This window comes from Ovis aries, chromosome 7 (assembly GCF_016772045.2).
Source record: "Ovis aries strain OAR_USU_Benz2616 breed Rambouillet chromosome 7, ARS-UI_Ramb_v3.0, whole genome shotgun sequence".
NCBI classification, from domain to species: Eukaryota; Metazoa; Chordata; class Mammalia; order Artiodactyla; family Bovidae; genus Ovis; species Ovis aries.
This window is the reverse complement of record NC_056060.1, coordinates 443,399-469,205: the sequence shown is the minus strand read 5'-3', so window position 1 is coordinate 469,205 and position 25,807 is coordinate 443,399. Positions and strand designations below refer to the sequence as shown.

Here is a 25,807-nt window from a genome sequence, read left to right as displayed (position 1 = left end):
ATGTATAGAACAGTGTTTTGGACTCTGTGGGAGAGGAAGAGGGTGGGACAATTTGGGGGAATGACACTGAAACATGTATAATATCATATAAGAAACAAATCACCAGTCCAGGTTCGATACTGGATGCTTGGGGCTGGTGTACTGGGATGACCCAGAGGGATGCTACGGGAAGGGCGGTGGGAGGGGGGTTCAGGATGGGGAACATGTGTATGCCCGTGGCAAATTCATGTTGATGTGTGGCAAAATCAATACAATATTGTAAAGTAATTAGCCTCCAATTAAAATAAGTAATTTAAATTAAAAAAGAAATATATTAAGAAAAAGTTAATATGACAAAACGTGAATTTGAGTGAACTCTGGGAGTTGGTGATGGACAGGGAGGCCTGGCATGCTGTGATCCATGGGGTCGCAAAGAGTCGGACACAACTGAACAACTGAACTGAACTGAACTGAATATGACACACAAAAAAATAACAACACAATTCAACATTCAAAAAACAAAGATCCTAGCATCTGTTGCCATCACTTCATGGCAAATAGTTGGGGAAACAATGGAAACAGTGACAAATTTTATTTTCTTCAGCTCCAAAATCACTGCAGATAGTGACTACAGCCACAAAATTAAAAGAAGCCTGGTGTGCTGCACTCCATGGCGTTGCAAAGAGTCAGAGATGACTGAATGACTGAACAACAACAACACTCTCTATTAGAAAATTCTTAAAAAGACAGGAATACCAGGCCACTTTACCTGCTTCCTGAGAAACCTGTATGCAGGTCAAGAAGCAACAGTTAGAACCAGACATGGATCCAAACTGGGAAAGGAGTATGTCAGGACTGTACACTGTCATCCTGCTTATTTCATTTATATGCAGAATACATCATTTGAAGGGCTGGGCTAGATGAATCACAAGCTGGAATTAAGGTTGCCAGGAGAAATATCAACAACCTCAAATATGCAGATGATACCATTTTTAACGGCAGAAAATGAAGATGAACTAAAGAGCCTCTTGATGAGGGTGAAAGAGGACAGTGAAAAAAGCTGCCTTTAAATTTAACATTCAAATAATTAAGATCATGGCATCCAGTGCCATCACTTCATAGAAAATAGAAGGGAAAAAGTGGAAACAGTGACAGATTTTATTTTCTTGGGCTCCAAAACCACTGCAGATGGTAACTGCAGTGATATTAAAAGACACTTGCTCCTTGGAAGAAAAGATATGACAAACTGAGACAGAGTATTAAAAGGCAGAAACATCACTTTGCTGACAAAGTCCATATAGTGAAAGCTATGGCTTTTCCATTAATCATGTACAGATGCGAAAGTTGGACCATAAAGAAGGTTGATTGCCAAACAATTGATGCTTTCAAACTGTGGGCCAGAGAAGACTCTTGGGTGTCCCTTGGACAGGAAGGAAATCAAACCACTCAATCCTAAAGGGAATCAGTCCTGATATTCATTAGAAGGACTGATGCTGAAGCTTCAATACTTTGGCCACCTGATGGGGAAAGCAAATTCATTGGAAAAGACTCTGATGCTGGGAAAGACTAAGGGCAGGAAGCGAAAGGGGTGACAGTGGAGGAGATGGACAGTGGAGTGCAGCCATCCACTGACTCAATGGACATGAGTTTGAGCAAACTCTGGGAGATGGTGAAGGACAGGGAAGCCTGGTGTGCTGCAGTCCATGGGGTTGCAAAGAGTTGGACACGACTTAGCAACGTAACAACAAAATTGGCTATTTGAACTTTTTCTCATCTAAATTACCCTTTAATGCTTTTGCCTATGACGTGTCTTTTTAAAAACTCTTGTAATGGTTTTAACATTCATTGGCATCTTGGGCAAATCTATTCACAACGAAGAACTGCTTGTTACTATGCTACCAGCGGCCGAGCTTCCATTTAGGGAAAAGCTGCTGCAGCTTATACCCTTGTCACCTAAGCACTCAAGGCTTCCCCTTGGCACCGTGCAGCAAGGGAGGGCCACTGAGGCACAAAACAGCTTCTGCATTTGAAAAGCCACAATGAAGATGCACCTTGGAGAGAATGAATTTTCATCGTGGAAATCTAAAATCCAATAATCATTTGTGTACATTTTTCTAGGTTTATGATGTGTAATGGACAACATTACAATGCCATATTAAAGTGAAAATAAGAAACAATCTTCCTAGTGATAAAGGACAGTAGACTTAAACATTACAGAGTTGAGAAGGCAACTGCATGCTGCTTTTGTGGTCATTTTCTCCCTAGTGTATTTTTTTAGGTATAGAATTTGAAATGGCATGGTAGTTCTTCCTAAGGCCACCTTTTTTCCTTTATGTTTGATATATTCAGGTATGATCTCAGTTTTTAAATACAGTAGGACAAAACTAGAGTGAACAGTCATAGGTTAACTTTTCCAGAGAGTTGGAGGGCCCAGCCTCAAAGCACCTTCCTAATGTGCAGTCAACCTCCATCCATATGCAGTGTGTTCACTGATTTAGAACTTGGCCTAGTGCACAGGGAACCTTTTCCAGGATAGCTCACATCCTTGGCCATAAATCTTGGTAAATTGCCTTGGTAAATTAAAAAAAATTGAAATCATTCCAAGCTTCTGACCACAATGCAGTAAGATTAGATCTCAGAGGAGAAAAATTATTAAAAATTCCAACATATGGAGGCTGAACAACACGCTGCTGAATAACCAACAAGTCACAGAAGAAATAAAAAAAGAAATAAAAATATGCATAGAAATGAATGAAAATGAAAACACAACAACCCAAAACCTGTTCAATTCAGTTCAGTTCAGTCACTCAGTCATGTCCCACTCTTTGTGACCCCATGAATCGCAGCACACCAGGCCTCCCTGTCCATCACCATCTCCTGGAGTTCACTCAAACGTCCATTGAGTCAGTGATGCCATCCAGCCATCTCATCCTCTGTTGTCCCCTTCTCCTCCTGCCCCCAATCCCTCCCTGCATCAGAGTCTTTTCCAAGGAGTCAACTCTTCGCATGAGGTGGCCAAAGTATTGGAGTTTCAGCTTTAGCATCATTCCTCCCAAAGAACATCCAAGGCTGATGTCCTTTAGAATGGACTGTTTGGATCTCCTTGCAGTCCAAGGGACTCTCAAGGGACTCTCAAGGGACTCTCACTCTCAATGGACGTGAGTTTGAGTGAATTCCAGGAGATGGTGATGGACAGGGAGGCCTGGTGTGCTGCGATTCATGGGGTCACAAAGAGTGGGACATGACTGAGCGACTGAACTGAAAGGAATTGAACAGATTTTGGGTTGTTGTGTTTTCATTTTCATTCATTTCTATGCATATTTTGATTTATTTTTTTGATTTCTTCTCCAACACCACAGTTCAAAATCATCAATTCTTTGGTGCAGAGCTTTCTTCACAGTCCAACTCTCGCATCCATATACGACCACTGGAAAAATCATAGCCTTGACTAGACGGACCTTTGTTGGTAAAGTAATGTCTCTGCTTTTGAATATACTATCTAGGTTGGTCATAACTTTTCTTCCAAGGAGTAAGCGTCCTTTAATTTCATGGCGGCAATTACCATCTGCAGTGATTTTGGAGCCCCCCAAAATAAAATCTGACACTGTTTCCACTGTTTCCCTGCTGTGGGACACTGTAAAAGCACTGCTAAGGGGAAGGTTCATAGCAATACAGGCTTACCTCAAGAAACAAGAAAAAAGTCAAATAAATAAACTAACTCTGCACCTAAAGCAACTAGAAAAGGAAGAAATGAAGAACCCCAGGGTTAGTAGAGGAAAGAAATCTTAAAAATTAGGGCAGAAATAAATGCAAAAGAAACAAAAGAGTTCATAGCAAAAACCAACAAAGCCAAAAGCTGGTTCTTTGAGAAGATAAATAAAATTGACAAACCATTAGCCAGACTCATGGAGAAACAAAGGGAGAAAAATCAAATCAATAAAATTAGAAATGAAAATGGAGAGATCACAACAGACAACACAGAAATACAAAGGATCATACGAGACTACTATCAGCAACTATATGCCAATAAAATGGACAACGTGGAAGAAATGGACAAATTCTTAGAAAAGTACAACTTTCCAAAACTGAACCCGGAAGAAATAGAAAATCTTAACAGACACATCACAAGCACAGACATTGAAACTGTAATCAGAAATCTTCCAGCAAACAAAAGCCCAGGACCAGATGGATTCACAGCTGAATTCTACCAAAAATTTCGAGAAGAGCTAACACCTATCCTACTCAAACTCTTCCAGAAAATTTCAGAGGAAGGTAAACTTCCAAACTCATTCTATGAGGCCACCATCACCCTAATACCGAAACCAGACAAAGATGCCACAAAAAAGAAAACTACAGGCCAATATCACTGACGAACAGAGATGCAAAAATCCTTAACCAAATTCTAGCAAACAGAATCCAACAACATATTAAAAAGATCATACATCATGACCAAGTGGGCTTTATCCCAGGGATGCAAGGATTCTTCAATATCCACAAATCAATCTATGTAATACATCACATTAACAAATAGAAAAATAAAAGCCATATGATTATCTCAATAGATGCAGAGAAAGCCTTTGACAAAACTCAACATCCATTTATGATAAAAACCATCCAGAAAGCAGGAATAGAAGGAACATACCTCAACATAATAAAAGCTATATATGACAAACTCACAGCAAACATTATCCTCAATGGTGAAAATTGAAAGCATTTCCCCTAAAGTCAGGAACAAGACAACTCACCACTACTATTCAACATAGTTTTGGAAGTTTTGCCCACAGCAACCAGAGCAGAAAAAGAAATAAAAGGAATCCAAATTGGAAAAGAAGAAGTAAAACTCTCACTCTTTGCAGATGACATGATCCTCTACATAGAAAACCCTAAAGACTCCATCAGAAAATTACTAGAGCTAATCAATGAATATAGTAAAGTTGCAGGATATAAAATCAACACACAGAAATCCCTTGCACTCCTATACACTAAAAATGAGAAAACAGAAAGAGAAATTAAGGAAACAATTCCATTCACCATTGCAATGAAAAGAATAAAATACTTAGGAATATATTTACCTAAAGAAACTAAAGACCTATATATAGAAAACTATAAAACACTGGTGAAAGAAATCAAAGAGCACACAAATAGATGGAGGAATGTACTGTGTTCATGGATCAGAAGAATCAATATAGTGAAAATGAGTGTACTACCCAAAGCAATCTACAGATTCAATATAATCCCTATCAAGCTACCAATGGTATTTTTCACAGAGCTAGAACAAATAATTTCACAGTTTGTACGGAAATACAAAACGTCTCCAAAAGCCAAAGCAATCTTGAGAAAGAAGAATGGAACTAAAGGAATCAACCTGCCTGACTTCAGGCCCTACTACAAAGCCACAGTCATCAAGACAGTATGGTACTGGCACAAAGACAGAAATATAGATTAACGGAACAAAATAGAAAGCCCAGAGATAAATCCACACACCTATGGACACCTTATCTTTGACAAAGGAGGCAAGAAAATACAATGGAGAAAAGACAAGTGGTGCTGGGAAAACTGGTCAACCACTTGTAAAAGAATGAAACTAGAACACTTCCTAGCACCATACACAAAAATAAACTCAAAATGGATTAAAGATCTAAATGTAAGACCAGAAACTATAAAACTCCTAGAGGAGTTTTATAACATAAATATATAACATAAATCACAGCAAGATCCTCTATGACCCACCTCCCAGAATATTGGAAATAAAAGCAAAAATAAACAAATGGGACCTAAGCAAAATTAAAAGCCTCTGCACAGCAAAGGAAACTATAAGCAAGGTGAAAAGACAACCTTCAGAATGGGAGAAAATAATAGCAAATGAAGCAACTGACAAAGAATTAATCTCAAAAATATACAAGCAACTCCTGCAGCTCAATTCCAGAAAAATAAACGACCCAATGAAAAAATGGGCCAAAGAACTAAATTGACATTTCTCCAAAGAAGACATACAGATGGCTAACGAATACATGAAAAGATGCTCAACATCACTCATTATCAGAGAAATACAAATCAAAACCACATTTCATGCCAGTCAGAATGGTTGCTGTCCAAAAGTCTGCAAACAATAAATGCTGGAGAGGGTGTGGAGAAAAGGGAACCCTCTTACACTGTTGGTGGGAATGCAAACTAGTACAGCCACTATGGAGAACAGTGTGGAGATTCCTTAAAAAACTGGAAATAGAGCTGCCTTATGACCCAGCAATCCCACTGCTGGGCATACACACCAAGAAAACCAGAATTGAAAGAGACATGTGTACCCCAATGTTCATCACAGCACTGTTTACAACAGCCAGGACATGGAAGCAACCTAGATGTCCATCAGCAGATGAATGGATAAGAAAGCTGTGGTACATATACACAATGGAGTATTACTCAGCCATTAAAAAGAATACATTTGAATCAGTTCTAATGAGGTGGATGAAACTGGAGCCTATTATACAGAGTGAAGTAAGGCAGAAAGAAAAACACTAGTACAGTATACTAACACATATATATGCAATTTAGAAAGATAGTAACAATAACCCTGTATGTGAGAGAGCAAAAGAGACAGAGATGCATAGAACAGTGTTTTGGACTCTGTGGGAGAGGGAGAGGGTGGGATGGTTTGGGAGAATGGCATTGAAACATGTATAATATCATGTAATAAACGAATTGCCAGTCCAGGTTCGATGCATGATACAGGGTGCTCGGGGCTGGTGCACTTGGATAAGCCAGAGTGATGGTGTGGGGAGAGAGGTGGGAGGGGCATTCAGGATGGGGAACACATGTACACCCACAGTGGTTTCATGTCAATGTATGGCAAAACCAATATAATATTGTAAAGTAATTAGCCTCCAATTAAAATAAATAAATTATATTAAAAAAATAAAATTTGGCCTGGCCAAGTGAGAAGGGACTTAAAATATTCACCTCAGAAGCATATTGTGGGGATTAAATAAAATAATGTATGTAAAGCTCTGAGTGAAGTGCCTCATAGGAGAGCAGCTAACAAGTTGTGATACAATCTCATCATCAAGTAAGTAAACACAGAGTGTAGCCATTTGTCAACATGAAGGCAGTGTAGACCTGTAACCACAACTGCGTCTACATATAGCCGTTCTGGGAATATGAAGGTCTTTACATGAATACTTCCTGACAAGCTGCAGAGAAGCAAAACAAAACAAAAATCAGCAACTTGCTTGCTGTGTCAAGCGGCACCTTATCCCAGAGGCGGGATGGATTGCTTCCTCACAGAACAGCACAACTGGCACAACCAGCTAGGGATGGATATTTGGAGAGAACCAAACAATGAAGGATGTAAGGATGAAAGAGCAGCAGAGATGAATTCACTGGAAAATACTTGGGTGGTTCCTCAAACAGTTCAATACAGAACTGCCATGACCTAGCAATTCCACTCTAGATATATATGCAAGGGAACTGAAAAGGTAACTGCCAACAGGAAATGAATTCCTTTTGGGGGTGACGGAGATGTCCTGACATTAAACAGTGTGTGGGGATGGCCACACCACACAGCGGCTATATTACAAACCACTGGCTTGTCCATTTTAAAATGGCAAATTGTATGTTATGCAAATTATATCTCAATTGATAAACAATCACTGACTGTGCCAAAGATTATGGATATTTAAGATTAACACAGAACTTTAGAAAAATAATTTTATGGTGCCCTTGGAAGAAAAAAGTAGATGAACCAACAAGAACACCAAAAGCAAGAGAGACACGAAGTGGAAACAGTTCAAATAAAGAAAAGGAAAAAAGATACTGATAGGAATATTCACAAAGTCTCTGTAATGAGGAAATTATACCAAACAACCCAGGAAAAGCATTTTGGCCTTATCCCTTGAGCAACTTTATGAAGTCTTTCAATTTACTTCAAGGGCTAAACACTTCAAGCAAAGATTATATTTGTGAAGCACACTTTAATATATAAACCTGAATTTTCTTCTTCCCTCAGAGACATTACACTAAAGGGTTGCCAAACCAGAGTTTGGGACAAAAACTAACAATTAGTATGTCAGTAGGCCCAGGGATATGTTTTCCCCTACACACAAATATGCTTGCGACTATGGAAAGAAATCATTCTATTTTTAAAGGAGAAGCAGTCCCCCCCCCGCCCCAGGGCAATGATAGCTGTGAAGGACAGCAGCATTACTATTTTCTGTTTTTACCTTCTACACTTATTTTCTCCACCTTAACTTTCTTTCTGACAGAGGATGAGATGAGATGGTTGAATGGCATCACTGACTCGATGGACATGAATTCGAGCAAGCTCCAGGAGTTGGTGATGGACAGGGAAGCCTGGCATGCTGCAGTCCATAGAGTCACAGAGTCAGACACGACTGAGCAACTGAACTGAACTGTCTTTCTAGGGATATATCAGCCAACTTGCTTTTTTCACTCTTTGGAATCAGCTGGTTGTAAGCATTTAAAGTTAAATCTAACACATTTAAATCTCCTAAAAATACTTACTGACTTTGTAAACCAGTACTGATCATTGAACTTCACAATGATCTACAACTAGTAGAAATTTCATAAAATAATTTTAAATGTGTTATTTTTTCCCTTCTGGATTTTACTGCAACAATTATTTCAACAAACTACCCTAGAGCTATTGTTCAGGGAAAATACTAACATTTACTCTAATTTCACAGCAGCACTAACTGGGCAGAGAAATAACCTACTAAATGGGTCAATCACTTCTTATTCACACATATTAAGTTTCCTAGGCAATATGATTCTGTCTAGGTATCAATAATTTTTAATCCCCATCTGTTAATGATAAAAGTTTAGCTTTTCCAAGCTCACATATACAAGACCCTTAAGCTCAGTTGGGTTCAATTCTGTAATATAATAAATACACTGTGACTCTGTCTGTCAGTCTTCATTTTGTTCTCTTTCTTTTTAAAAAATAATATCCACTTTTCTTCTATCCTTTTTTAAAATAATTATTTATTTTTGTCTGTGCTGGGTCTTCATTGCTGCACAGGCTTTTCTCTAGCCGTGGCTTCTCTTGTTGCTGAGCATGGGCTCCAGGGCACACGGGTTCAGGAGCTGTGGTGCATGGATTTAGCTGCTCTGAGGCATGTGCAATCTTTCTGGATCAGGGATTGAACCCATGTCTCCCACATTGGCAGGCAGACTTTTTACCACTGAGTTGCTAAAGAAGCCCTTCTTCATTTCTGTTTAAGAAACGTCCAAGTAGCTAATGTATATATTTGGATCTAGCAACTGACTCCTTCCCCAATGCCTTTGCCAGTTAATTTCTATTTTTGTTCAATTCCACACAATTTTTCAAGCTATGAGGATGAGTGGTGAATGTTTAACAATGGGTTGGCTCCCTTGAGGGAAAAAGCCCAGGTCTGGAGTGATTGCTGATTTCCATGGTATAAACACTTCTGCCACTGCTCATTTGAAAGTATCATGATCATTTCACTGATGTGAATTTGGGATAGATGTGCAGTATCACACCACAATAAAGTTTTTTCACTAGAGAGATACAAAAGACATAACTAACCTCAAGAACCTAGATAAAAGGGACTTCCCTGGTTGACTAGTGGTTAGGACTCTGAGCTTCCACTTCAGAGAGCCCAGGTTTGATCCCTGCTTGGAGAACTAAGATCCTGAAAGCAGGGTGGGATAGCCAAAAAGAAAAAAAAAAAAAACAGTACACAATAGTAAATAATTAGGAAGTCACGAACTTTGAATGTTTATTATCTTGATGTTCAGTTCAGTTCAGTTCAGTCACTCAGTCATGTCTCAATCTTTGTGACGCCATGAATCGCAGCACGCCAGGCCTCCCTGTTCATCACCATCTCCCGGAGTTCACTCAGACTCACGTCCATCGAGTCTGTGAGGCCATCCAGCCATCTCATTCTCGGTAGTCCCCTTCTCCTCCTGCCCTCAATCCCCCCCCTGCATCAGAGTTTTTTCCAACGAGTCAACTCTTCTCATGAGGTGGCCAAAGTACTGGAGTTTCAACTTTAGCATCATTCCTTCCAAAGATATCCAGGGTTGATCTCCTTCAGAGTGGACTGGTTGGATCTCCTTGCAGTCCAAGAGACTCTCAAGAGTCTTCTCCAAACCACAGTTCAAAAGCATCAATACTTTGGTGCTCAGCCTTCTTCACAGTCCAACTCTCACATCCATACATGACCACAGGAAAAACCATAGCCTTGACTAGACGGACCTTAGTCGGCAAAGTAATGTCTCTGCTTTTGACTATGATATCTAGGTTGCTCATAACTTTTCTTCTAAGGAGTAGGCGTCTTTTAATTTCATGGCTGCAGTCACCATCTGCAGTGATTCTGGACCCCCCAAAATACAGTCTGACACTGTTTCCACTCTTTCTCCATCTATTTCACATGAAGTGATGGGACCGGATGCCATGATCTTCGTTTTCTGAATGTTGAGCTTTAGGCCAACTTTTTCACTCTCATCTTTCACTTTCATCAAGAGGCTTTTTCGTTCCTCTTCACTTTCTGCCATAAGGGTGGTGTCATCTGCATATCTGAGGTTGTTGATATTTCTCCCAGCAATCTTCATTCCAGCTTGTGTTTCTTCTAGTCCAGCGTTTCTCATGATGTACTCTGCATATAAGTTAAATAAGCAGGGTGACAATATACAGCCTTGATGCATTCCTTTTCCTACTAGGAACCAGTCTGTTGTTCCATGTCCAGTTCTAACTGTTGCTTCCTGACCTGCATACAGATTTCTCAAGAGGCAGGTCAGGTTGTCTGGTATTTCCATCTCTTTCAGAATTTTCCACAGTTTATTGTGATGCACACAGTCAAAGGCTTTGGCATAGTCAATAAGGCAGAAATAGATGTTTTTCTGGAACTCTCTTGCTTTTTCCACGACCCAGTGGATGTTGACAATTTGATCTCTGGTTCCTCTGCCTTTTCTAAAACCAGCTTGAACGTCAGGGAGTTCATGTTCATGTATTGCTGAAGCCTGGCTTGGAGAATTTTGAGCATTACTTTACTAGCATGTGAGTTGAGTGCAATTGTGCGGTAGTTTGAGCATTCTTTGGCATTGCCTTTCTTTGGGATTGGAATGAAAACTGACCTTTTCCAGTCCTGTGGCCACTGCTGAGTTTTCCAAACTTGCTGTCATATTGAGTGCAGCACTTTCACAGCATCAACTTTCAGGATTTGAAAGAGCTCAATTGGAATTCCATCAGCTCCACTAGCTTTGTTCGTAGTGATGCTTCCTAAGGCCCACTTGACTTCACATTCCAAGATGTCTGGTTCTGGCTTAGTGATCACATCATCATGACTCTCTGGGTCATGAAGATCTTTTTTGTACACTTCTTCCATGTATTCTTGCCACCTCTTCTTAGTATCTTCTGCTTCTGTTAGGTCCATACCATTTCTGTCCTTTATCGAGCCCATCTTTGCAAGAAATGTTCCCTTGGTATCTCTAATTTTCTTGAAGAGATCTCTAGTCTTTCCCAATCTGTTGTTTTCCTCTATTTCTTTGCATTGATCGCTGAAGAAGGCTTTCTTATCTCTTCTTGCTATTCTTTGGAACTCTGCATTTAGATGCCTATATCTGTCCTTTTCTCCTTTGCTTTTCACCTCTCTTCTCTTCACAGCTATTTGTACGGCATCCCCAGACAGCCATTTTGCTTTTTTGCATTTCTTTTCCATGGGGATGGTCTTGATATCTGTCTCCTCTACAGTGTCATGAACCTCAGTCCATAGTTCATCAGGCACTCTATCTATCAGATCTAGGCCCTTAAATCTATTTCTCACTTCCACTGTATAATCATAAGGGATTTGATTTAGGTCATACCAGAACGGTCTAGCGGTTTTCCCTACTTTCTTCAATTTAAGTCTGAATTTGGTAATAAGGAGTTCATGATCTGAGCCACAGTCAGCTCCTGGTCTTGTTTTTGTTGACTGTACAGAGCTTCTCCATCTTTGGCTGCACAGAATATAATCAATCTGATTTCAGTGTTGACCATCTGGTGATGTGCATGTGTAGAGTCTTCTCTTGTGTTGTTGGAAGAGGGTGTTTGCTATGACCAGTGCATTTTCTTGACAAAACTCTATTAGTCTTTGCCCTGCTTCATTCACATTCCAAGGCCAAATTTGCCTGTTACTCCAGGTGTTTCTTGACGTCCTACTTTTGCATTCTAGTCCCCTATAATGAAAAGGACATCTTTTTTGGGTGTTAGTTCTAAAAGGTCTTGTAGGTCTTCATAAAACTGTTCAACTTCATCTTCTTCAGCATTACTGGTTGGGGTATTGACTTGGATACCTGTGATACGAATGGTTTGCCTTGGAGACGAACAGAGATCATTCTGTCATTTTTGAAATTGCATCCAAGTACTGCATTTCGGACTCTTTTGTTGACCAGGATGGCTACTCCATTTCTTCTGAGGGATTCTTGCTCACAGTAGTAGATATAATGGTCATCTGAGTTAAATTCACCCATTCCAGTCCATTTTAGTTCGCTGATTCCTAGAATGTCAACGTTCACTCTTGCCATCTCGTTTGACCACTTCCAATTTGCCTTGATTCATGGACCTAACATTCCAGGTTCCTACGCAATATTGCTCTTTACAGCATTCGATCTTGCTTCTATCACCAGTCACATCCACAGCTGAGTATTGTTTTTGCTTTGGCTCCATCCCTACATTCTTTCTGTAGTTATTTCTCCTCTGATCTCCAGTAGCATACTGGGCACCTAATGACCTGGGCAGTTCCTCTTTTGGTATCCTATCATATTGCCTTTTCATACTGTTCATGAGGTTCTCAAGGCAAGAATACTGAAGTGGCTTGCCATTCCCTTCTCCAGTGGACCACGTTCTGTCGGACCTCTCCACCATGACACGCCAGTCTTGGGTTGCCCCGCAGGCATGGCTTGGTTTCATTGAGTTAGACAAGGCTGTGGTCCTAGTGTGATTAGATTGACTAGTTTTCTGTGAGTATGGTTTCAGTGTGTCTGCCCTCTGATGCCCTCTTGCAACACCTACCATCTTACTTGGGTTTCTCTTACCTTGGACTTGGTGTATCACTCCACGGCTGCTCCAGCAAAGCACAGCCGCTGCTCCTTACCTTGGATAAGGGGTATCTCCTTACCGCCACTGTTCCTGACCTTCAACGTGGGATAGCTCCTCTAGGCCCTCCTGTGCCTGTGCAGCCACCGCTCCTCGGGTTGCTCCTCCCGGCTGTGGGCTCTGGCCTCGGGCGTGGGTGCCTCCTTCCAGCTGCCGTCCCTAGCCTCGGTCTTGGGGTGGCTCCTCAGGGTCACCGTCCCTGGCCTCGGGCACGAGGTGGCTCCTCCCAGCTGCCGCCCCTGGCCTCGGGCTTGGGCTGACTCCTCAGGGTCACCGCCCTTGGCTTTGGGCACGAGGTGGCTCCTCCCAGCTGCCGCCCCTGGCCTCGGGTTTGGGGTGACTCCTCAGGGTCACCGTCCCTGGCCTCGGGCGCGAGGTGGCTCCTCCCAGCTGCTGTCCTTGGTCTCAGGCTTGGGGTGACTCCTCAGGGTCACCGCCCTTGGCTTTGGGCGCGAGGTGGCTTCTCCCAGCCGCCCCTACCTCAGACGCGGGGTATCCCCTCTCAGCCACCCCTGACCTCAGACGCGGGGTGTCTCCTCCTGGCCGCTGCTTCTGACCTCGGACGCGGGGTAGCTCCTCCTGGCCGTCGCCCTGACCTCGGACGCAGGGTGTCTCCTCTCGGCCACCCCTGACCTGGGACGCGGGATAACTCCTCTGGGCCGTCGCCCCTGACCTCGGACGCGGGGTGTCTCCTCCTGGCCGCTGCTCCTGACCTCGGACGCGGGGTAGCTCCTCCTGGCTGCCACTGACCTTGGACGCAGGGTAGCTCCTCTCGGCTGCTGTCCCTGACCTCGGACGTGGGTAGCTCCTCTCGGCCGCGCTTAGTGAGCAAGCCAGCTCTCGCAGCCGCCCGCGCTTAGTGAGTGAGCCAGCTCTCGCATATCTTTATGTTAATATAATTAAATTGTAAGCTTATATAATTTTTTTTAAACAACGGTTCTGTGTAACAGTAACCACACAAAATTCCTCAAAAATTAGCGATTGGCTTTTGTTAGCCCGTATGAGCCAGGTCCCACTACAGTACTCTTGCCTGGAAAATCCTATGGACAGAGCGGCCTGGTAGGTTGCAGTCCATGGGGTCGCGAAGAGTTAGACATGACTGAGCGACTTCACTTTCACTTTTCACTTTCATGCACTGGAGAAGGAAATGGCAACCCACTCCAGTGTTCTTGCCTGGAGAATCCCAGGGACGGTGGAGCCTGGTGGGCTGCCATCTATAGGGTTGCACAGAGTCGGACACGACTGAAGCAACTTAGCAGCAGCAGCAGCAGCATGAGCCAGGTCTAACACACCACTGATATGGGATTTATGAAAACCCATCTGTTGCCATCAATATTCTGTGACCAGTTTGTCACAGAGGACCTGGACCACCTGAGTAGTGTTACGAACACCTGGATGAGTCCAGTGGGGGAGCATAAGGATGGAAGAGGCAGCCTAAGCTGGGATGTCTGACATGCCACTGTAGACAAGAAGTGTAGGTGGGTCCCACACAAACTAACTAGGAGGAATGGCAGACATCCAGTTAAATGTGGTACATTTAATATGCTAATTTATCTTACTTGTTTCCCTTTGATTGTTCCTGAAGCCACTGTAAAAATATAAAGGAATAAAAAAAGAGTATAAAACTATGGTTGGTTCTCCTTATTTGCTGATTCTCTGTTTTGTAAACTTATTCTAAACCTAACATCAATACACATGGTGCTCTCACTGTCATTTGTGGACATACTCAAGGTGGTAAAAATCTGGTCTCCTGATGCTCATATGTTCAACTGAGGTTGAAAAAGGAGACCCCCTATCTTCTTGCTTCAGCTCTCACAGTGTAAACTAAGCGTCATTTTAATCTTCTATTTACTGACACTTTCTTTAGGTTGGTGATTTTACTGTTTACAATGGCCCCCAAGTACTGCTGAAGGGTTCTCTAGGTTCCTAAGCATGAGAAGGCTGTGAGGCACCATATGGAACATGTGTGATGGATAAACTTCACTGAACCTAAGTTCAATGTTAATGAATTTATCCTATATATAAATAAGATGTCTCCAAACAGAAATGCATGAAATGCAAAGTTATGTATCCATTAGTTGATGAGACTTGAAGGTACCTAAACCTGTATTTCTCCTCAGAGTAATGGTTCAATTCAGCTCAGTTCAGTCACTCAGTCATGTCCGACTCTTTGTGGCCCCATGAACCACAGCATGCCAGGCCTCTCTGTCCATCACCGACTCCCGGAGTCCACCCAAACCATGTCCATCGAGTCGGTGATGTCATCCGACCATCTCATCCTCTGTCCTCCCCTTCTCCTCCCGCCCTCAATCTTTCCCAGCATCAGGGTCTTTTCAAATGAGTCAGCTCTTCGCATCAGGTGGCCAAAGTATTGGAGTTTCAGCTTCAGCAACAGTCCTACAAATGAACACCCAGGACTGAGCTCCTTTAGGATGGGTAGGTTGGATCTCCTTGCAATCCAAGGGACTCGCAAGAGTCTTCTCCAACACCACAGTTCAAAAGCATCAATTCTTCATTGCTCAGCTTTCTTTATAGTCCAACTCTCACATCCATACATGACCACTGGGGAAGTCATAGCCTTGACTAGATGGACCTTGTTTGACAGAGTAATGTCTCTGCTTTTGAATATGCTATCTAGGTTGGTCATAACTCTCCTTCCAAGGAGTAAGCGTCTTTTAACTTCATGGCTGCAATCACCATCTGCAGTGATTTTGGAGCCCAGAAAAAGAAAGTTAGCCACTGTTCCCAATGTTTCCTCATCTATTTCCCATGAAGTGATGGGACCAGATGCTATGATCTTAGTTTTCTGAATGTTGAGCTTTAAGTCAACTTTTTCACTCTCCTCTTCTACTTTCATCAAGAGGCTTTTTAGTTCCTCTTCACTTTCTGCCATAAGGGTGGTGTCATCTGCATATCTGAGGTTATTGATATTTCTCCCAGCAATCTTGATTCCAGCTTGTGCTTCCTCCAGCCCAGCATTTCACATGATGTACTCTGCATATAAGTTACATAAGCAGGGTGACAATATCAGCCTTGACATACTCCTTTTCCTGTTTGGAACCAATCTGTTGTTCCATGTCCAGTTCTAACTGTTGCTTCCTGACCTGCATACAGATTTCTCAAGAGGCAGGTCAGGTTGTCTGATATTCCCATCTCTTTCAGAATTTTCCACAGTTTATTGTGATCTACACAGTCAAAAGCTTTGGCATAGTCAATAAAGCAGAAATAGATGTTTTTCTGGAACTTTCTTGCTTTTTCAAGTTTGGAGTGACCTTATAGAACATAATTTCTGCAAACAATGAGAACTGATTGTATAATGTCAAGGACAGATTAGAACTTAATTTCAAAAGTTACCAGGCAGATGGATGAGTGGATTCAGCTCACCAGAAAAGCCAAAGTGAAACAATACCTTGGCCAGGCTCAGAAACAGGAGAGCCAAAGAATGAAGGTAAAGCTCCAAAAAGGTAGATTAGTTGAAGATGATGTTAAGAAGCTGCGAGATCCCCAGTTTCCTTCCCAACCCAGCACAGTCGAGTTCCCTCATCCAAGGACGAAAACTAGAAGTTTATTTTCTAAAGAAGTTGATCCCAAATTGATTTCAGATTCAGTTTCACCACTCAGAGGATAAGGGTTCTGTCCTGAAAATAGGACATGAAGTCTACATGTTGAATGATAGCACATTGGGCTCCTGTTACCCCACTCAGCTCTGAGAACCCTTGTTATCAGTATTATACCATCCAGGCAGGAGACGAAAGAATGTCCCTCTGGAGATGTTACCTGGGACAAAAGAAAATACCTTCAGGAACTTTCCTGATGGTCCAGTGGTTAAGACTCTGCCCTTCCAGTGCAGGGGGTGTGAGTTCAATCCTTGTTCAGGAACTAAGATCCCACATGCCAAATAGCATGGCCCCTCAAAAGAAGAAAACACTTGTATATTGCAGGCAGCTATGGTGAAGCCCACGGATTCATAAGTCCTCCATTCCTAAACACACACACACACACACACACACACACACACACACACACACACACACAATTTCTAAGTAGCTCGGCTGTGCCTTACTCTTCAGTATGAGTAGACAGGTAGCAACAACTGGATATTTGAAGAGAGCATGTATAAAAGATAAAGACAAAAACGAATGCAAAAAGAAAAAACTGCTCAGAGGAAACTAAGAAATCATGCTGGAACATAAGAAAACATCCTCAGAACTATCATGGGGCTCTGTATAGAGTTAAACAGTGATATGATATTCATGGAAGCAGAAAAGGGAGGTTTCAAAAAGATACCCAGAGAATAACAACATAAAAATATTAGATATTAAAAGAAAAAAACTACAATTTTAATAAAAGAAATGCAAGGTAACTTTGGGAAAATCCAGGAAATAGGACAGCAACACTAGAAACAAAAACCAAAGAACTAGAAAATGTAAGAGACAAAATAAAATTATTAGATCATTTTAGAATATTCAATGTAAAAATTACAGGGTTTCCAGAAAGAATCACAGAGAAGATAAGGGAGGAAGAAAACTAACATAAATATGTTTTACAAATTTCCCAGAGCTGAAGGATATCAGTTTCCGTAAGAGAGGGTCCTTCTTGGGACAGGATAATGGACTTAAAAAGAAGTCTTGACACCCACAGAAGACACATAAACATGAGATGTCAGAACACTGGGTAAAGAGGATTCTAAAAGCTTCCAGAAGAGTAAAAAAGATATAACAAGGGATCTCATACAAAGGATTGGATATCATAACAGAACTTTTTGGATTGCAATTCTGGGTGCTGGAAGACTCTGAAACAATCACTTCAAACTTCCTAGAGAGAATAATTTCCAACTTCAATTTCTATGCCCGGTCTATCAATCAAATGAAGTGGCAGAATTATGACATTTCTCAAAACATTTATCTGTCACGGATGCTTTCTCAGGAATCTACTGGAGAAGGAGTCCACAAAAAAGCTTTCACCAGAAGAACAGAAACATGGTATACCAGTTGCATAGAACTGGTAAAAGTAGAATTAGCAAGGAAGTTGTTTTTTCCTCTCACGTAACAAGCAATCTGAATAACAATCTAACAAAAAATTATAATTAGGATAATGGGTAAAGGGGAGGTAATGCATGTTTGGGGAGGGACACTAAATTCACGTATTCCTTTGTAGAAAATCATTACATAGTATCTATGATAAAGTAAAATGGAAGAAATACAACACAAGCAAATTATTATGGAGGCAAATGAAAAGAAATATGTAACAGTATTATAAGTGTTGTATAAAAAAGAACAGGAAGTAAAGAGGGGCAGACAGAACAGTGTTGTTTTTCATTATCAATTTTGAATCTCTATCTGATATTTGTTGTTCATGTATCTTTGATTAAGCATCTGCCTCTGTGTGTGTGTGTGTGTGTGTGTGTGTGTGTGTGTGTGTGTGTGTGGTCATGGTGGACTGAAAGGCAGAGGCCAAGCCAAGGATCTGCTGTCAAGGGAGCTGGCAATGCTCTGAAGCCCTCAGCATCATTAAGTCTGTCAGAAGAGCGTAGAACCCCAGCCATTAGACAGAAGCTCAAACCTAGAATTTCCCTCCCTAGAGGGGAGAAAATAAGAACTAGGCAAGCCAAGTTCTCCATGGACTGAGGGCTGGTAGGTTTCCAAGGCAGGGAGTCAGGCCCAGGAAACAATGTAATACTGAAACTTGGGGATCAGAACTGGGACACCAGGCTGGAGCCGGTATGACAGCAATGTGGGCAGATGCTGAGCCCCACAATGCTTGGGGATCCCTCTCTACCTTCGTCTTAATTGAGTTAAGCACTGGCCAAGCCTGGAACAACAGGGGAAGTAAAACTAGAAACCTGGGTGGCCTTATGAAACACTAAATCAACACCACCCTCTAGATCTGAGAGCTGTATGTCATTTTTTCCTTTACAATGTCTGTTACTTGCTACCTGGAAGCCATATGTAGCCCAATGAAATTTACCCCGAGGACTAGTTAAATTGTGCTACATCCATACAACTAAATAATACGCAGCCATTGAAACAAACATTGAAGGTTCTGGGAAAGCCTAATTTCTAGATACAGATGCCACAATTTCCTGTTTCTTTTTTCCATCTTCCCCATGCCTGGAATATGGTACCTGAATATGTAGCAACATCTGCATGGTAGAGCATCTTACAACCCAGTGGTAGCAGGTATTCTAAGGCTGCTGCTGTGGCTGCTAAGTTGCCTCAGTCGTGTCCAACTCTGTGCGACCCCATAGACGGCAGCCTACCAGGCTCCCCGGTCCCTGCAATTCTCCAGGCAAGAACACTGGAGTGGGTTGCCATTTCCTTCTCCAATGCATGAAAGTGAAAAGTGAAAGTGAAGTCACTCAGTTGTGTCCGACTCTTAGCGACCACATGGACTGCACCAGGCTCCAACGTCCATGGGATTTTCCAGGCAAGAGTACTGCTAGCAGAGCCTAAAAATTAAAAAAAAAAAAAAACAAACAGATTCATCGAAGGCACCCCTGAGCCACCTATACCAGAATTCATGATGCCTGAAACAAAGTAACTAAACACATTATTTACACAGGAGCCCTCCCAATATTATGGGAATGAATTTGATTGGAAACTATAACTTCTAGGCTTTTAAAAATATTTCAGAATCTCAAAATTTACTCCTCTATAACCCCCAGGGAGTGGAAAATGAGTTCAACATTCTCCCCCAGGATTCCTGTTTGTAGTAATTGTCTCTCCACAAATGAAATCTACAAAACTCATCCTCAAATAAAATTGCGTTTGAAGGCTTTGGAGAACTCCAAGTGTGCATACTTAATCATGCACTGCCTTATCACAACCTAATTGGCTTTTTTCCTATCCCTATTGTGCAGATCAGAAGACTGAGAGATACACCTTCCCCAGGTCCAAATAATTCATTAGGATAATAAATGACAAAACGCATTTATCAATCCTGAGAAGTTTGCTAAAAATAACTTTGACCGTATCACATAAAGGGGGTTTATATTTGGTTTATAAGAGCTTAGCCAATTTAAATGAATCGCTTACTTTGGAAAAGCTATAATAAGAAGTTTGCATCATTTCACTAAAATGCAACTGAAGAAATTAAAAACATTTCCCAAATGCTTATGTGGACCACTGCTGATGCAAGCTGCTGCTGTTCAGGAGTTGATTGTAGAGTTCCCACTGATTTCTCTACATGTAAGAAACATTCTGTTGATATCTAGTAAGAAAACCAAGTTATTCAACTTAATGGATCAGTACAGAAAACAAAACCCTGATTGCCAAGCAGAATATTTTGCTATGTTTGTGTTTCCTCTGATCTAAATTTGCTAGCTTTGAATGTTGCTTTTAAACTAGCACCTACAAATGGCATCTTATATGGCATTCTTTATTCATTAAAACAAACTGAAGATCATTATGGAGTCACTTTGAAAGGTAGTTTGGGCTTCTTATTTAATTAATCCATTACACTTAACCTTCCAGTATTTTATTCTCTGAAAGTCCTACAACCATTTATTAGCACTCTACAAATATGTTTTGCATTGTTAAATTTAAGAATTTAGTGCCCAATAAAATTCTCAGCACGAATATTGTTACTAGATGAGTTCATTAAACCTAACCACGATAATTAACAGTCAAGTGTTGAGGTACACTTATAAAGCAGTAGACTGTCTTCCACATTCATAACACCTCTGCTAATTCTAGAAAGAGAACATAAACAGTCTCAGAGGAAAAACACGTCCAGGAAAGTCACAGAAACCACATGTACTTCTGTGAAAATCTGCTCCTTCAAAATAAATGTTCAGGCTTGTCTGAAATTGGCTCCTCATCACATCATCTATCAGTCATTTTCAACCAAGTGTACAATAGGTTCTAGCTCCTCCCTCCCTTAGGCTTGTAAAGACATGACTGGAAATAGTATACATTTTAGTTTTATAATAAATTATGTCTTAGCCACAACCCAGCATTTTTAGAGGGATTCTACATACATATAACATCTTTAGCCTCTAGCGCAAAGATGATCTTTTGGCCACAAGAAGAAAGTGTGGAAGAAAGTCCTTGGTTCTAGTTCACATCCCAGGTAGTGGCTGCAGTGATACAGCAGCAGAACTCTGCCTTTATGGATAGAGGCTGTGAGGAGTGTTACCTGCTGAAGGCTCATGACTTTCTGGGAATCTCCCTCCATGTAATGGAGCTAACTTGACCAAAGTTATGTCCCTTCTCCAGAGGCAGTCAGTATCTAATGACTGGTTGACAAAGACCTGGCTCCCTTTCCTCAACTCTTGTATAGGCTAAGGTCCACCTTACTTCCAGAGCTTCCCATAAGACCAGCTGAGACACCTCTTGAGAAAGGATCACAGTTCCACCTCTCCATCTGCTTGCTCCTGCTTCTTTCAACTTTCTCACAAGTATGAATCCCAAAGGTGCTCCCCAACAAACCTTCTGCATGCAAATCTCTGTCAGTTGCCTAGGGAACCTGGCCTAAGACATCCCCATTTGAAGAGTCCAAATTCAAGGAAAGTTTTAAGGGGAACCCCATCTACATAGTTTGGCTTTCCGTAGGGAAGTAAATTAACGGTAACCAAACACAGTTGAATTTTCTGGATTATGGGTTCAAGTCTTCATGGTCCATAAGACATTAAATGAAATTTAAACCTTGTATTAGAATAACTGTCTCTGAGGCCCCTAGGTTCACTTATTTTAAAATAACAAGATGGTATCAGCCTGAATTGCTTCCCAGTTCAGCTGCTAACCTAGACCTATTAGGTAGGTACAGTGGGTCAGAACCTACTGTATCTCTATCTACACTCAGCAGCTCTCTTTCACTTACTCAAAGGGGAAAACTTTATGTCTACTTTTTTGTAAGGGAGGTCCTGTGGACTGAATTTTGTCCCTCCCTCAAATATTGAAGCCCTCACCCCCCGTGTAACTGTATCTGGAAATGGGGTCTTTACGAGGTAATTATGGTCAAATGAGGTCATAGGGCAGAGGCCCTAATCCTATAGGACTGTGACCTCTAAGAAGAGGAAGCAAGTGACCCTTCTTTCTCTGCCATGTGATGGTCCAACTAGAAGGTGGCCGACTGTAAAGAAGGAAGAGAGCTCCTGCCAGAAACCAGACTGGCTGGCACCTGGATCTTAGACTTCTTAGCCTTTAGAATTGTGAGATGGTAAATTTCTGTTTAAGCTACACAGTCTATGGTATTTTGTTATGGTGAATATTATTATTGGTCAGGCCAAGCTGACTAGTATGGGGGGAGTGTTGCAAAATACAAGTGAACGATACCACTGTATTATTCCTCACAAATGCATCATTTGTTTTCCCTTTTAGCTTTGCTCCTCTCCTTCTGCTCAACTTTTCTTTAGCTCTTTATTTCCCCCCTCATTCAGTGTCAGTGCCTCAAGGGTATACAGAATATACACATAACTCAAAGGGTGTAACTCCAGGGTATGCAGAAAAAGGTATACAGGAAAAGGGCACAATTCAAAGGGTATGACTCAAGGGTATACAGAATCTACATATAAACAAGTGAATGGACAAAGAAATCAACACTTGAATGAGGTTAGCAACTCACAGAAATAGCAAGGTCCAGACTTTGCTACTCTGTGGTTAAGACTTTGCCTTCCAATGTAGGGAGTGCAGGTTCAATCCCAGGTGGGGGAGCTAAGATCCTACATGCCTGGAGGCCAAAAAACCAAAACATTAAAATAACAGAAGCAATATTGTAACAAATCAATGAAGACTTAAAAAATGGTCCACATTAAAAAAAAAAACTTAAAAACAAAAAGAAACAATACATCCTATGAAAGTATCCTACGGTTATGGAAACACTAAAACTCAATCATATTCTCAGATAGGCAATACAGTTAAAACAAGTTTTGTGTCTTTCATGAATTTTGTTAATGTGGAATAGCTCAGCTGAGCCAGGTCATCTTTAAAGGAATGATAAAATCTAGTTTTAGACTGTGAAGTTTCCATTAAGGGATAAAGCTGAGTAAAGCTCTTTCTGTGTGGACCGATGGTCTCCCTTGATTATGTAAGGGGACAATACTGAGGTGAGCTAGAGCTGGATTAAAGAGCAGCTTCAAACTCTACATTGAGATGGGGTTTGAGATGGGGTTTTATTCTGTATGTAACCAGGACCCAGCCCGGCTAGGGTAGTGACATGAGTGTAATTCTATGTTGAGAGGATGACTCTGGCAGCCTACACAAACCAGGAAGACAGTAAGCTACTCTAGTTGTTGCAGATGAGGGTCTGAAATGGCTGAGGGAAATTAGAAAGTGTGTACGTGAGAGGCACTGCACAGAGAGTCAACATGTCTTGTGACTGTTTGCAGAAGGACACGGAAAGAAAGCTTAGGGGTCTGACTGTGGAAAAAGAGAGAAGCAGCTGGTACAGAGGTTCGATGACTGCTTACTGGAGAGTGGTGGGGATCAGAGAACCGACAACTGGAACTGACTGTGAAGTGGCTGCAAATGGGGAGCGGGGCTCTGAGGGAAGCTGGGCTGCAGGAGTGAGCCTTAGAGTTCCTGAGTGGGTGAGTGAAGTCACTCAGTCGTGTCCAACTCTTTGCGAGTCTGTGGACTGTAGCCTGCCAGGCTCCTGTGTCCATGGGATTTTCCCAGCAAGGATACTGGAGTGGGGTGCCATTTCCTTCTACAGGAGATCTTTCTGACCCAGGGATTGAACCCAAGTCTTCCTCATTGCAGGCAGACTCTTTACCTTCTGAGCCAGCAGGGAAGCCTAAAGCTCCTGGTGCAGGGTTAATCCCTGAAATTACGGAAATGAATACGAACCTTAGGAGAAGCATGTGGAAAGAGGAAACACAGAGCGGAAAGCAGAAATGTGAGTGATGGCAAGAGAAGAGATCTGAGGGGGAGAACAGCCAGTGGTGACAGAGGAGGATGAGGCACGGTGAGTGGTCTCACACGTGGTGATGAGGGCTGCTGAGAGGAGATAATCTGCTGAAGGAACAGGGATGGGGAAGAGCCCGAGACCGTGAGAGGACAGGGAAGCTGGCGGTGGGAGGCAGACGCGCCGGGCAGAGCAGAGGGCCTAACAGGTGGGCGCACATGGTGGGCGTCTGTGAGCGCCTCAGGAACGGTGCACCATGTACTGAGCGGCCCGACGACGAGCAGTGTACTGCCTCAGGGTTCAGGATGCTGGCAGGACAATACTTCTTCTGAAGGCCGTAGGGAAGGATTTGTTTGAGGCCACTGCTAGCTACTAGGAGTTACCCGGCTCGCGGCCGGGATCTGCCATCTTCACATTACGCACGCGCACGTTGCTGTGCGCCTGTCTATGTCCAAATTTCCCCTTCTTACAAGGACACCATCATGTCGGATTTGGTGCTCAATCGACTCCAATATGACTTCATCTTAAATAATTAAATCTACAATAATCCTATTTCCAAATAAGGTCACATTCCGAGGTCCTGGAGGTTAGTACTTCAACATACAATTTGCCTTCAGAGGATGAAGGGCTTTGTGAGGCACTGTGGAAGAGGGAGGCAGAAGTGGCCCACCCTGAGGCAACAGCTTCGTAGTTGAGAGTATGGGTTCTGAAGCGAGAGTGACTGAGTTTTAAACGCAGTTCGGTCACTTATTCATCACGTGATCAAGTTATTAAAACTGACTTTTCCTCAATTTCCTATTTATAAAATGGCAATAACAGTAAGATCTAGCCCACGGAATTATGAGAACTAAACATATTAATAAACAGCACACCTAATGAAGCTAGTACAATTATTTTTCTCCTTTTATAGATGAAGAAACCAATATCCATCGTGCATCTAGTAGAAGAGTGTATGGAAATAAAAAATTTACGCTAATAATGATTATGTTTTAATGCTTCTGCGATTAGCTGATGTATTTGCCCACTAATGGGATATTAGCATTTAAATAAAAGTAAATGAATAGAAAAGAAAAAGAAAACCTTTTTCCTAATCTATCAAGTTTTCTTTCAGGGAGAGTGATAGAGAGTAATTAGCTACAATATCAGTTACAAAGAGAAGGCTCCATAATACAGAAGAATTAGGAGTGGAAATAAAATATCCAGCTCCTTATTTTCAAATACAGAACATCTACCAATACAAAATTTGAACAACAGAAAGAGAATAATGAAATAAGAAAATAAAAATTAAATGAACTTGAGGTTAAGTCAGCTTCTATTTCTTCTTGTCTTTCATTTTCTCCAGTTTCTATGTTACTCTGGAGAATCTGAGATAATATTGAAAGAAGCACATATGGAGTAAAAGATTTTCAGCATTTCTATCAACTTAATGCTCTAAAAATATTTTTCAAGTGTTCTTAAAAGTTTATCTTTATTGCTATCTGCAATGATAAACATCCAGTGTTATGTTTACCCTTAGGAATAAAGTAGCTAGAACAATTTTATTTTGTTCCCAGTGCTGTTACCTTACAGAGGAAACAGAGAAAGACAAGCAAAGGCAAACACAAGAGGGAGGCAAGGAAGACAGCTTCTTACAAACTGGGCTTTTCCATCTATGTGTCCCCTGGCTGCCTTCTGTACAGTCTCACACACAGTTACACACTAAATAAACACTGGCTGACGTGACTGACTGTGGCACAGAAGGGGAGAGGGGAAAACCCATTTTCCTTTATAACTCTTTTATCCTATTTTTGTTCTGTGTCGTCCAAGGATAAAGATAGTGAGGTATGAGGTATTCACTCAGAATGATAAATAATTACCTTAGGATTATGGAAGAAT

General features: G+C 41.6%; 1 protein-coding gene across 1 annotated transcript in view; it reads right to left on the bottom strand.

Annotated features, from left to right (window-relative positions):
• The window catches only part of MCC (MCC regulator of WNT signaling pathway), a 533,716-nt gene that overhangs the window by 459,989 nt on the left and 47,920 nt on the right, over positions 1–25,807 (bottom strand). The gene's annotated exons all lie outside the window — the stretch shown is intronic.